We start from the raw sequence: 13,220 nt of genomic DNA on the forward strand, positions 1-13,220 counted from the left end.
CAAGACTTCACAGAAAAAATAGTTTTGTTCCACAGGGTGCACAGGCAACTCTGTATCAGAACTTGGAGTGAACCTCTACGTAAGGAATAATGTGTCCTACATTGCAAATCTAAACAAGCCCATAAGGAAGGAAATCAAAGCTGGAAATATGAAATACTATATGGCTTAAATGCAGTTAGTTCTTATAGAGTATGTGTTCACCGTAAGAACTGTGCATGTGTTGATAGTGTCTTCCCTTCACCCTGCTGAATGTAGGAGAGATGGAACCAGCCATAGAGATCTTTGCATTCTATGGAGAGAATCTGGTGCATTACACAAGGCCCTCAGAGACGTCAATCTTACCCTTCTAATCTGAAAGATATGTATCTGATGCTAAGTTTGGGAGCAGACAAATATCACCTGGATGAAATTGGTCAAGTTGCCACCTGTGCCATTTTATCATAAAAGATAACGGAACAGGAATGGGAAAATCAGAACATGTTCTACTTTCTCCCCTCCCGGTTCCACTACTGGTGTGATAATAAGGTACTGTGCTCTGCTCCAGAACCCCCAACAATCTCACTATGACATCCCTTCTATCCTCTATTCATCTATCAAAAGTAGAACGGATAGGAGACGACATATATGACCCCCGTGTGCATGTAGCCTGATCTAGTAACACTACCAGTATGTAATATTTAATAGTGTGGTATTTTCTGCTGCTATTCCTTGTAACAGATAAGTAGGGGATGTCTGATCCAGGCTTTTGTAATGCTAGAGGTGTTAACAGCCAGATATGTAATGATTGTTTGTTTTTCTCTCCTCAGGAATGTATTGTGAAACCTGCTTAGCAACTGTTCAAGGTAAGTACTGTCTCCAGTCTCATGTAAAGCGGTTTATCATTGTGCACATACTACAATATGGAGGTTTTAACACGCTGACTGACTTCTCTTTCAGAACTAAAAAAAGCGCTTCAGTTGCCCTCTCATGAGCTCAGTCGATCAAAGCTCAAATCTGAGACAAGCAAGGTGTGCGAGACTCTCACATTTGAAACAAAAGGTTTTTCAGTCGATAAGACTCGCTCTGCCTGTAAACATTTGCTAGGTAAGGATGCAAATAAAGGCTGGGAAAGGTTTTACAAAGAGCTGTCTTTAATCTGTCTATCAACAAATAAATGCAGAGTTTTGTATACCAATCACTGATTAATATGTTAGCAACAGACAGTGGAAGTAGCCAATTTGTGGGATTGATCACTATCCAGGACAATGCAGACCGTACATTTATTTGGAACTAGCGACATCACTACAACACTGTGTATGGGCACTGTGTGCACTTCTAAGTCATTTCGTTACAATGTGTCTCTTGGCAGCCAAAAGCCAGCTACTGAATTTCTTTTCTCCAAGGTACTTAACCCAGAATCTCACCATCAGTTATCCCAATGTAGCGGTGGAGCGCTATAGGTTGCATTAGATGTCCTGTGCATCGATGTCTGGGTTGGACCTAGACGTCAGGATGTAAAGAGATACATGTGAGCTCTGGAAAATGATGGTCCTGAGCCAAGTGTGATTACAATAAAGTATCAAGGTAGATGTGTTGGAAAACAGATGAGGCCTAGTGTGTGTGCGGTATAAGAATAACAGGTGTTGGGTGAGAATTGGGATATATTATTTATTCCAACCTCTATCTGCTAGCTGGACACTATTAAGCTTGTATAGCCTGCTATTTAACAGGCATTATATTAGAGACATAACAATATATGTATAATCATGCTTATTATGGCGTATGTTTCTTTATTTACAATCTGACTTATTCATATTAATCAAACTATTATACCTCTGTACCATATAACTTATAGTGGGATTATATAGGTACTATACTGAGTGTATCCAGCCTTTTATCTATATCCATGGGATTTTAATTGTTATATTTTAGTATATTTCGCTTTTAAGTTACAATCAAATAAAAGTTATGTTTTAAAGGATGGTAATCATCGACATTATCAATTAGAAGATTTAGTGCACCTTATTCTAGAAACTTTGCCTTTTTCTCTTTTTGTCTTGAGAATAGGGATTGTCAGGGATTTGTGGCACTGTCCTGAATTCATGTGCATAGAAAGAGTGCCGATATGAATGGAATCAGAACCCTCTTCTTGTGTTGTAAACGCATCTGTACTACCCTGTGATGTATTGGAATAATATTGTGGTTTGGATGAGTAGTAGGTTTATACTATCCTAGCTAGGGGCTCAGTTTTATTTGGACAACTGTTTTGCTGTAATCACGTTTCATCTTTATTAGAACAGTTATTATATATTGTTGTATACACATGGCTTGCTCTATGGGCAAAATGTACAATGACGTATTAATAATGACTTATTATAGTAATACTGAAAGGCATTCACTCTGGTGCCACCAGCTGCATAATAGATGCCATAGTGCCCATCTTACCAGCTCTATAGCCATAGTGGGATATGCGCTCAATTCTGTGTTCTGTGTTCTATGTGTTCAGTTCTGGAGGCCATATCTCCAGAAGGATATAAATACATTAGAGACTGTACAAAGAAAGACAACTAAAATGGTGCAAGGCCTACAGCACAAATCTTACCCGGAAAGACTAAAAGTTCTTAATATGTATAGTTTGGAGCAGAGAAGGAAAAGGGGGGACATGATAGAAACTTTCAAATACATCAAGGGTTGTAACAAGGTACAGGAGGGAAACATTCTTCAAAGGAAGAGGAATATTAGAACATGAGGACAATGACTGACACTGGAGGGAAGTAGGTTCAGAGGAATTCTGAGGAAAAACTACTTCACAGAAAGGGTAGTGGATAAGTGGAATAGCCTCCCATCAGAGGTGGTAGAAGGTAATACAGTAGAGCAGTTTAAACATGCTTAGGATAGACATAAGGATTCCCTTACAAATAATAAAGGATCAAATAGGGTGTGAGGTTACCACAGGTTACGAAATGGGCAGACTAGATGGGACAAGCGGTTCTTATCTGCTGCCAAACTTTATTTTTCTATGATTGCACCAAAGGCACATTATTTCTGTATAACTAGTGCCAGATTTAAACCAGACCTGCCATGTCCCTGATTTCAAAAATTACCCCCCCTCCCCCCTCACGTTGGAACAACACTAGTCCCACATAAAAATGGTTTATCTAAACTTCCTGTTTGCAGAGCCCTGTGGGCACTTGGTACACAATGCCATATTGATGACATGAGTTGTATGGGGTGCAGAACTTCCTACTAAATGTTGAAATTACTGGCCACAAAAACGAAACCATTTGGTTGACATTTCAACCTTTACATGACCCTTAGGCCGCAGTGACAACAATGACTTCTGTTCTGTGTAATAATATATGCAACTTATTTTCCTCTTTCTAAGAACGTGATAAAACCCCTTTATATTTCTCTGACACTCCCTTAATTTGTGTCTCAAACAGATTTGTATGGAGATAAATTTGAAGAAGTTTTTTTAACAGAGAAAGTTGAGACCCTTGAGGCTAATTTATGTTACCTTCATACCACAGCATGCACCGGAGTGAGGAGACAACACTTCCAGGCAAGTACCAATCATCTTCTTCTGAAAGTCCGTACTGGACAACTCTTCCTAATTCATAGTGATAATCCCAGATTTTAATCAGAATTCCTCTAGAGAAAAGTGATATCATTATTTGTAAGTAGCAATAGGAATTTTGAGAACCTGCGCTCCCTGTAGATTAATAAGTGGTGATGCTGCCATGAGGGGCAAAGGGGTATACGGAGAGGAGTTCCAACCTTCTTTTCGTAATCAATAATGTTGTATGTCCTTGGCGCAAAGATTATACATCATCATCACCATTTATTTATATAGCGCCACTAATTCCACAGCGCTGTACAGAGAACTCATTCACATCAGTCCCTGCCCCATTGGAGCTTACAGTCTAAATTTCTTAACATGCACACACACAGGTCAATTTGATAGCAGCCAATTAACCTATTGTGGGAGGAAACCGGAGCACCCAGAGGACACCCACACAAAGATTATACATCAGAGATGTACCTATTTCTTTTAACCATATGACTAAGAGACATGGACCTTCTGTACAATTTAATTTATTATAAAAATGCACATGTGGTGGTGTAATGGTATATAACACTGCTATAGTGATAGCAGCCTAAGTAGACATTCATAAACAATATCCCATATGTGCATATAAAGCATCTTATGAAGATCTTAAATAGTTCAGTACTTTATACTTGGATATATATCAGTATAGATGCAAAAAGTTCGGGTAGATAAAAAGGCAAGTGGTGTAACATAAGCCTCAATGTCCCGCTAATAGATCAGCAGATAGATGTTAATCGTAGATGAAAAGTCTGTTTTCAGTAGTAGTCGAAATATTGAAAAATGTTCCTTTTAGGGAAGAAAAGAATAGACTCCAGAAGATTGTATCAGTGATGGTAATATGTGGGTGTATTCCTACCCCAGTGGGCACTAAAGTAATATTTTAGATGCCAATGTACATGCAAGAAAATAATGCAGAATTAGAAAATTAAATTACCTTCATCATATAGGCTTTTGCACTATAGCAGCGCAAATTGTTTTTATTTAGATAAAGGCAGGTACCATATATTTCATTATTATGACTTTGTAGGTGGATTTGGTGCTGTTACTGACTGTATATGAAGAATTTTAACACTTCATGTTGCCTCTAAGGAAGAAAACATTATGGCACACACTGCTGAAACTGTTAAATGAAATATACTATTACACTGGATTTGACTGAACTGTAAATCATGTCTGTCATGAACAGCTGACAGTTTATCATAATCCTCCCTGTAAAAATCCCTCTCCTGACAAGAAAATACCTAATTGGTTAGTTCATACTTGCAACTCTCCTGGAATGTCCGGGAGACTCCCGAATTCCGGGTAAGTATCCCGTAATTCCGATAGAGTGGGGCAACCTTCCGCATCTGCCCACTTCCTAGTAAAGTAGGCAAAATTACAACTGCAATGACATCTTTATTAAGTGGACAAAAATAGGGTGTTGCGGTTGTATGTGAGCAGCCCAAAAAACTAATATATTTATTTTTTCTAAAATCTAAAGCGTTTTCGCTTTTGTACTCAAAGCAAATTTTGTCAGAGGCAGGCAGTGACATATTCATTAGTGGGCAAATAAACAGAGTGTTGTGCTTGAGTGTGAGTAGAAGGGTGTTATTTTCTTTGAATCTGAGCAACACAAAATTGGTGAAAATTTGGACAGTTGTGAAGAGTTCATTAGAAAATAGACTGTAAATGAATGTTAATGTTCTAAATAGTAATATAGAAGCAAAAACAGCTCCAAATCACATAATGTTACCTAATTTTCATAATTATTTATTAAATCCAGATCCAAAACCAAAACCTTTCAGGATTTTTGGGCAATACCAGTAACAAAGCCAAAACACGAAGACGTTTAAGAACCAAAACCACATCCGCAACCAAAGACAGGAGTTAGAACACATCTGTGATTATAAGCATGGTTTTGTAGTGGTTAGCACTTCTGCCTTACAGCACTGGGGTCATGAGTTCAATTCCCGACCATGGCCTTATCTGTGAGAACTTTGTATGTTCTCCCCGTGTTTGCGTGGGTTTCCTCCGGGTGCTCCGGTTTCCTCCCACACTCCAAAAACATACTGGTAGGTTAATTGGCTGCTAACAAATTGACCATAGTCTGATTGTCTGTCTGTGTGTGTGTGTGTGTGTGTTAGGGAATTTAGACTGTAAGCCCCAATGGGGCAGGGACTGATGTGAGTGAGTTCTCTGTACAGCGCTGCGGAATTAGTGGCGCTATATAAATAACTGGTGATGATGATGATAAGTATGGATTAGTTAGAACAGCTCTGTTTGTTCGAATCCTTTCAATAATTCTTTTAGAAATGGTGGAGCTCCAAATCTGCCTCAGGTACCTGTAGCAACAGCAAATATTCACAAATAAATCCAGATTAGGCAACACACCTTCAGACAGTCTGTGTTTCAGAAGGGCTGTAACAAGCGTGTTTATTTCACATGACAGGTGAGGTTACAGCTTTTCTGTGCAGGGTTAGGGATCTCCTACCCTCTTCTTCAGGTGCCAGTAATTGTTGTGCACCCTGTGACCTCACCTGCCTTGTGAAATAAACAAGCTGAAACACAAGATGTCGAGCATGTGGGTCGTGTGTTCCTTAATCTGGAATTATTTGCATTTGTTTGCTGTGTTTTAAGACGACCATATTATCCTGCCTGATGTGGCAGCTTGTGTGACCACAATATAAGAGCGATGACCAGTGTTAGTACAGTCCATTAGACCATTATCTGTCAGACAGGAAGTGATCTCAGCGACAGTATCAAACCATCAGATCTCCTCCAGTTTGTCCAGCGATCTTGTTGTATGGTGCTTGGGCTAGCGGCAGGATCAGCCCGTGTGAGGTTAGCTTTACACAAGTGCCCTATTGCAGAAAAAGGAGAATATTGAAAATATGGCACTTACCACCTCAAAATCAAACAAGAAATTCTCTATAAAACACAGAATACCATAAAGTGGAACCCTCACTTTAAAACCAATTTTTACTAGACCTATCTGTCTAGTAGGAACTAGTGACATCACTTTGTGTCTCATGTCTCAGTGACGAGGCCTGTGATAGATTAAATATTGGTTCTGCCCACAAAATGTCTGCCTATATGAGGTGCTATATGAGGAGCCCACATTTGTATAAAGTTCTTACAAGCATGTGAAATGTTTACATCTGTGTGTATATGTCATCAGTAGCTCATTCATGACTGTAGCCTTTTAGATATGTTTTGTCAAGTGCCACCAATCATTATTGTAACATATGGGGGTATATTTACTAAACTGCGGGTTTGAAAAAGTGGAGATGTTGCCTATAGCAACCAGATTCTAGCTTTCATTTAGTGCATTCTACAAAATGACAGCTAGAATCTGATTGGTTGCTATAGGCAACATCTCCACTTTTTCAAACTCGCAGTTTAGTAAATATACTCCTTAGGGGCGTATTCAATTGTGAGCGTTAACGCTGAAAAATGAGCGCTCGAAAAATATTACCGTTTATACGGTAATATTGCGCGCGAAAAGCGTTAATACGGTAGTTTACTTGCGGAATTGCAGCTCGCAGCTCAGCTCGCAGCGAGCTGAAATTCCGCGAGTAATTACCGTATTAACGCTAAGATTTTTCGAGCGCTCGTTTGTTAGCGTTAACGCTAACAATTGAATACGCCCCCAAGAGTCTTACTGAGTTAGTTACACAGGCTTAGGATGGCGTTTTACTGTGCGATAGCCTGAGTGCGTCACAGTCGCCATACGCATGTGACCCAGGAATGAGAGCACAATGCAGGTGAGAGTGTTACTGTGCAGTTGGAGGAATTACCAGCAATCAGTGACGGTAATCTCTGAAGAGTACAGAAAGTGATAGGATTAGCTATCTGTAATGACTGTGACATCTATCCTTAATCCCATCTCGCTCAGCTTTCAGTTCCAGTTTGCGTTGAGTACACGATTAAGTCCTAGTGTGCAGAATTATATTCACTGAAGAAGTAGTAAATGCTTCACGCAATCTTCCCGTAGTTGGTGTTGCTAAATCAACAGTAAAAGAATTGTTTGCCGTAAACACAAGTAATTTGTTAGCATTGGTTAATTAATTCCGACTATGGTTCTTCAGTTAGAAAATAAGTTGGCAAGCAGAAGCAGACTATTGCATTGTAAAAAGAACTGTCCAGATTTCAGTGGTACACTCCTTATTTTAGGGCTCTGTCCTGGCTGGGGACATGATTGTCCCGTGGGTGGGAATGTTCGGGGAAAGGCAGTATGTGACAGGTAGCTTAGCGCTTTATAGTGCTAGGAATTTCTCTGGGAGGGTGACCACACCCCTATCACGATATGAGCATTAATTCCAAGGTTTCTGTTTTGCCTCCTACAATAATAATATGTAATCTGTGGGATTGAATCTCATGTATCAGACTCCAAGAGCTAGATTTACTAACAATCGAGTTTGGTGGCGTTTATAAAACCACCACACATCGCCAGTGGTTTACTGGTCAAACCACCGTATTTACTATAGAGCGGTTTCAAGCTCTGATTTAAAATGAATGGTGATGTGTGGCGGGGTGAAAAAGCTAAACCGCCATCCAAAAGACAGGACAGGACAGTTTTATTACCTGCTTCTGATTGGCTTGATAGCTCAAACATGCTGTTTGAGCTATTTTGCCATTAAGAACATAAGAGAAAGCACCATTGACATTTAAATTATTTGGGCAATCATTGTTTATTGATTAAGGGGCAAAATTAATTTAATATTAACTTATGTGGGACTTTTTTCCCCCCCATTATATTAGGGGGACAAAATTATTTACTTATTATATTGTTCGGGCACTATGTAATGCCAAATTGGGCAACAATAAATAATTATATCCATCACTAACGATCAGTTAATATTATTATATATTCACATTTCCCCTATAATATAATGCTATAATAGTGTCCCCTTAAAAAAATTAAAATAATCCAAATGCAATAAATGATGTGGCTATTATGATGCACTGTGCTGCTTCGTGATGTCATCTCTATACCTAGCCTGGCAGTGAGGCTGAATACACAGCTCCTGCATATAGTACACATAGGATTGTTTGCTGTAAACACTTAGGGCATATAGATTACATAACGTTAGTCTTGTTATATTGAGGGTTACTTCCATTATTAAGTAACTACCCTCGGGATCCTTGATTTGATTGTGGTTTATGACTTGGATGCATTTTTGTATTAGGATGGCTACACCCCTTGATTTGGAATTATATGACAATACCTTTTGACCATTCATGGTTAGTTTCTCATGCTTTTATGTTGGTCAGGTGCGTTTCCTGTAAAAATGTTATGTCAGCACTTACTTTATTTAAGTAAGTAATTTTCTTTCTCTGGTGGAGTTTATGCCTCTTCCTTACCAAGAGCAAAGTTTCAGATCACCAATGTGGTCATTTTAAAATAGATATTTCACTACTATCTAAATATACTTCAGAGTGAATTAGACTATTCATTCTTGCGCTACCAGGGCCTGATGCCCTTTAATCATCATCATTTATTATTTATATAGCGCCACTAATTCCTTAAATTGTGTTGGATTATGTTAGTGCCCCTTAGTGATCACGTTGGTTTTTGCATTGTGGAAACTTTGAGAAAAACTCTGAACATGAGTTTAAACACAAATGTAAACACAAGAACAGTGTTAACCAAGGGTTGTTCTTCCCTTTGTATCCAAGTAGAACTATGTAGTTCCATTTCTCATCTTTGGAATATAACATAAGTGTTTTACTACAGTTGCAATTCCCCGAGAACCCTTGTTAGGACCGTAAATGCTCATAATAGTTAATTAGCTAGTGTCTTCACTGCTATATAGATAGTCAACCAGCAAAGTAATCATCAACAGGGCGTTAAAATATAACAGAGATAAACTTTACTTAGCCACTTAGCCGTGCCCCATTTACATTCTCACATAGGTTTACAACTTATATCTCAATTTTATGACTACTATGGTTAGGTTATATCTGTAGCTGAGCCATCTGTTTTTAGTCCATTGTCAGATATGCTGTAAGGGTCCAATAATGTATAACTTAAACATCAAATCTGATTCTTGTTATCATTTTCTATGTCGGAACCATGTTAAAGATCTGATGAAGTTCTCCTGAAGTTTTTCCCTTTTTTTTTTCTCTTAATCTTGCAATGTCATTTCGTTCCTTTCTTCCTCCTCCTCCTTTAAGTAATTACTTCATTTGCAGACAAAAAAAATCCTTATAGTCATTGCCATAAAAGTCTTAACCTTGCAGGATAGAGCCATCAGAGCTAAATTTTCATTCAGTTTTGATAGGTTTGGTGCATACTATTGAGAAGTCTCATATAGAGTCATCGTCACGACTGCTGAATAGTCCTCGAACAAACGCAGGCAGTTACCTTCCTAAACGATATTGTCCACCCTTCTGGATACTGTCCATACGTCTACCTTCTGTACACAAACTGTCCATACGTCTACCTTCTATACATATACTGTCCATACGTCTACCTTCTGTACATACACTGTCCATACGTCTGCCTTCTGTACATATACTGTCCATACGTCTACCTTCTGTACATACACTGTCCATACGTCTGCCTTCTGTACATACACTGTCCATACGTCTACCTTCTATACATATACTGTCCATACGTCTACCTTCTGTACATACACTGTCCATACGTCTGCCTTCTGTACATACACTGTCCATACGTCTACCTTCTGTACATACACTGTCCATACGTCTACCTTCTGTACATACGCTGTCCATACTTCTACCTTCTGTACATAAGTGAGACAGTGGAATCAGTTTTGGGTCCTCTACGTTAGTAACTCCTGAGTCCCCCAGTCTATGAGCCTGCTCCAAAATTATAGGATAACTCTCTTGGCAATTTGATTATAGAAACATTATTGACAAGAATTGTGCGAGGGCTGAACCTTTCACGGTTTCTGGGAGGCCGACTAGGAGGACCTCCTAAGAGGTCCACTTTTAATAGGCATAAGTGGCAAAGTGGTTAGTGTAGTTTCTATTCTCATTACATTTCTGATCAATCTGCTGCCTTCAGTTCATTAATGGGACCATTGGGTGTAACTGTATTTTTATTCATTCTAGGAGCAGAAGCTTACATTTGAAGATGGTATAATTGAGGAGTTTATCCAGAAACATGCAGACAGAGTACGTCGTTCCAAACCAAAGTTGGAAGAAAGCAGCGACAGTTTCTATAACGCAAAGGAAGAACTTTAATAATAAATGTATTTATACTACCCACAGCCATTTATATTTCTCACCGTCTCTTTCCCAAGGCTGTTACTTTAACTATATATTTTATACTGTATACAAATGACTTACTTATTGTAGCTTTGTTACCTTAAAGAATAAATTTAAAATCTGTTTATTTTATCACATTTATAATTATGTCTATAATGTATTCTGTGTCCCGTTAAGTAATTTCCCTTTGCATTTACTGAACACACAATTATTTGGAAAGTAAAGTGTTAAAAGGTAAAAAAAAAAAAAGAAATAACAGTTCCTTTATGTGTTAACAATGAAATAATGATCACGGAGCAAATGACTACATAACTGCAGATGATAGAAGTTCACCCACATTGAAGTAAAACAGAAGTGTTGGATCCTCTATATGACAGAGGATGGTGAGGGAGGAAACCGTGAAATAATATGAACTGAATACCTAGCTCCCTGCAGAGGCTGTGAATAAAGTCACACTGGATGAAACAGTCGGCAGCTGGAAATGTGGGTCATATTATTTCCTAAGCCTGGGTGAACCACAACACAGGATTAAGTGATCGTTCACTGCAAGGGATCAAGGTCCATTGTTATCTCCTGTATGGATGAAGGACTGAACAGGAGCCATCACTACAACTGTCATCTTCTAATCAATGAGCAGAAAACCATGCAAGGAGATAGGCCTGCTGTAGAATACCAGCACTTATCAATGATAAGAAATTAATTAACGTGCCTATTTTTTTAAAATTGTTCAGCCAGGATAGTGACTTCGACAGGAGCCTGTTCCGGCGCGTAGTCTAAAGTAAGGTGAACGCAATCATGACCATTTTATCTACAGGCTCTGATGGGTTTTTTCACATTGCGATAGGAGGGAGGGGAGGAGCACAAAGCCTGCCGGAAAGGGAGCCAAAGATCCCTCGTGTGATGCTCTCCCCATGGCATAGAACGGCTAACGCCATCATCAGCTGGCGTTAGCTGTGGGGTCAAGCTCAGAATTACGGAGTTTGATAAATAGGGCATTTTTGCAGTCCCCATAGATACCTATGAGTACTGCATCTATATTTAATATCCGGTGCAATCCTCTTATAACACAGCCCAACAAAAATAATTGCTTGTTAGTTGATAAGGGTATTTGAACAAATTTATGGTATTTTGTGGTTGCTGAATTCAAAATTGAAAGTATTTTTTTTTTTTAATTGGCTCTAGTTCTTGAGATAATTGGTACCCTCAATTAATAGGGAACTCTGCCATTATGCGAATCCACCAGAACATTCTAGAAGGTGAATATTCTAGGTGCTCACTCCGTGATCATTTTAGAAAATTTCCCCTCTTTATATAAAGGTTTGCAAAAACCTGTGTATAATGCTTACGACAGTGGAAAACTCGACAAAGGAAAAGTTTAAACTTCGGTGTGTCTATGGTGTGGCGAAAACCGAAACACGACCATGATGGTTCTTATTTGTGTGGTTAATGTGAAAGTTTTCAATCAATACTAGAAACTCAAATGGAAATGTCCTGATTTGGAATTAGCAAGGCGACCAGTGTCACACAGTGAAGACATTCCCTTACCAATGTTTACCATACTGCATGATGTACCGTTGTCAGATATAGAAGAAATTCAGGACTTAGGTGTTAGCAGTGGACGTGAATATGAAGGAAGCATTTCAACATCAGAGCAGTTCTCCCAAGAAGAACTCAATGATCTGATACAGGACATCAGTCTGCCAAAGCATTCATCTGAACCGTTGGCATCCAGACTAAAAGAAAAGAACTGTCTACAGCCAGAAACCAAAATAACAGCTTATCAGACAAGAGAGCCTAGACTTCTTCCTTACTTCAACCAAGATGATGAACTTGTATACTGCAATAACATCCCTAGACGTCTTCTTCAAATGGGAATGGAATACCGACCAGGAAATTGGCGGCTTTTTATAGACAGCTCCTGTAGAAGCTTATAAGAATATGAAAATATCAAAATGGTCTTGCAGAAGCTCAGCTATCATGAGCACCAGTGTATTTGTGTTGTGTCTAAAGATGGTAAACTTCTTGCTTGGGCAGCAAAGTGGATATGCAAAGTACCCTTGTTTCATTTGCTTGTGGGATAGTAGGGCGAAGCAAGATCATTGGACAAAAGTGACATGGCCTTTAAGAGAAAACATGACTGTAGGTGCAGTGAACATCATTAACAAGCTATTGGTTGACAGGGAAAAAAAAATCATTCTCACACCACTCCATATCAAGCTGGGATTTAAGGCCTTGGACAATGATGGTGATTACTTGAGATACATTTCTAGATCATTTCCTGAACCAAATATGGAAAAACTACAAGATGGAATCTTTGATGGCTCCCAAATTCATAAATTTATCAAGGATTCAAATTTCACAAAATGTATGAATGGTGTTGAAGCTTCTGCCTGCCTGCCTTACGTCTAAGTTGTCA

The 13,220-nt window shown here is 38.9% G+C and overlaps 1 long non-coding RNA gene across 1 annotated transcript; it reads left to right on the top strand.

The window, feature by feature from the left end:
• The first annotated feature begins 393 nt into the window (after positions 1 to 393).
• Positions 394 to 3,531, top strand: LOC142098665 (uncharacterized). Its single transcript, XR_012678384.1, has 3 exons — positions 394 to 842; positions 937 to 1,083; positions 3,423 to 3,531. It is a non-coding gene; the product is annotated as an uncharacterized LOC142098665 (long non-coding RNA).
• Positions 3,532 to 13,220: the final 9,689 nt, after the last annotated feature.

The sequence above is a fragment of the Mixophyes fleayi genome, chromosome 7 (genome assembly GCF_038048845.1).
Source record: "Mixophyes fleayi isolate aMixFle1 chromosome 7, aMixFle1.hap1, whole genome shotgun sequence".
NCBI classification, from domain to species: Eukaryota; Metazoa; Chordata; class Amphibia; order Anura; family Limnodynastidae; genus Mixophyes; species Mixophyes fleayi.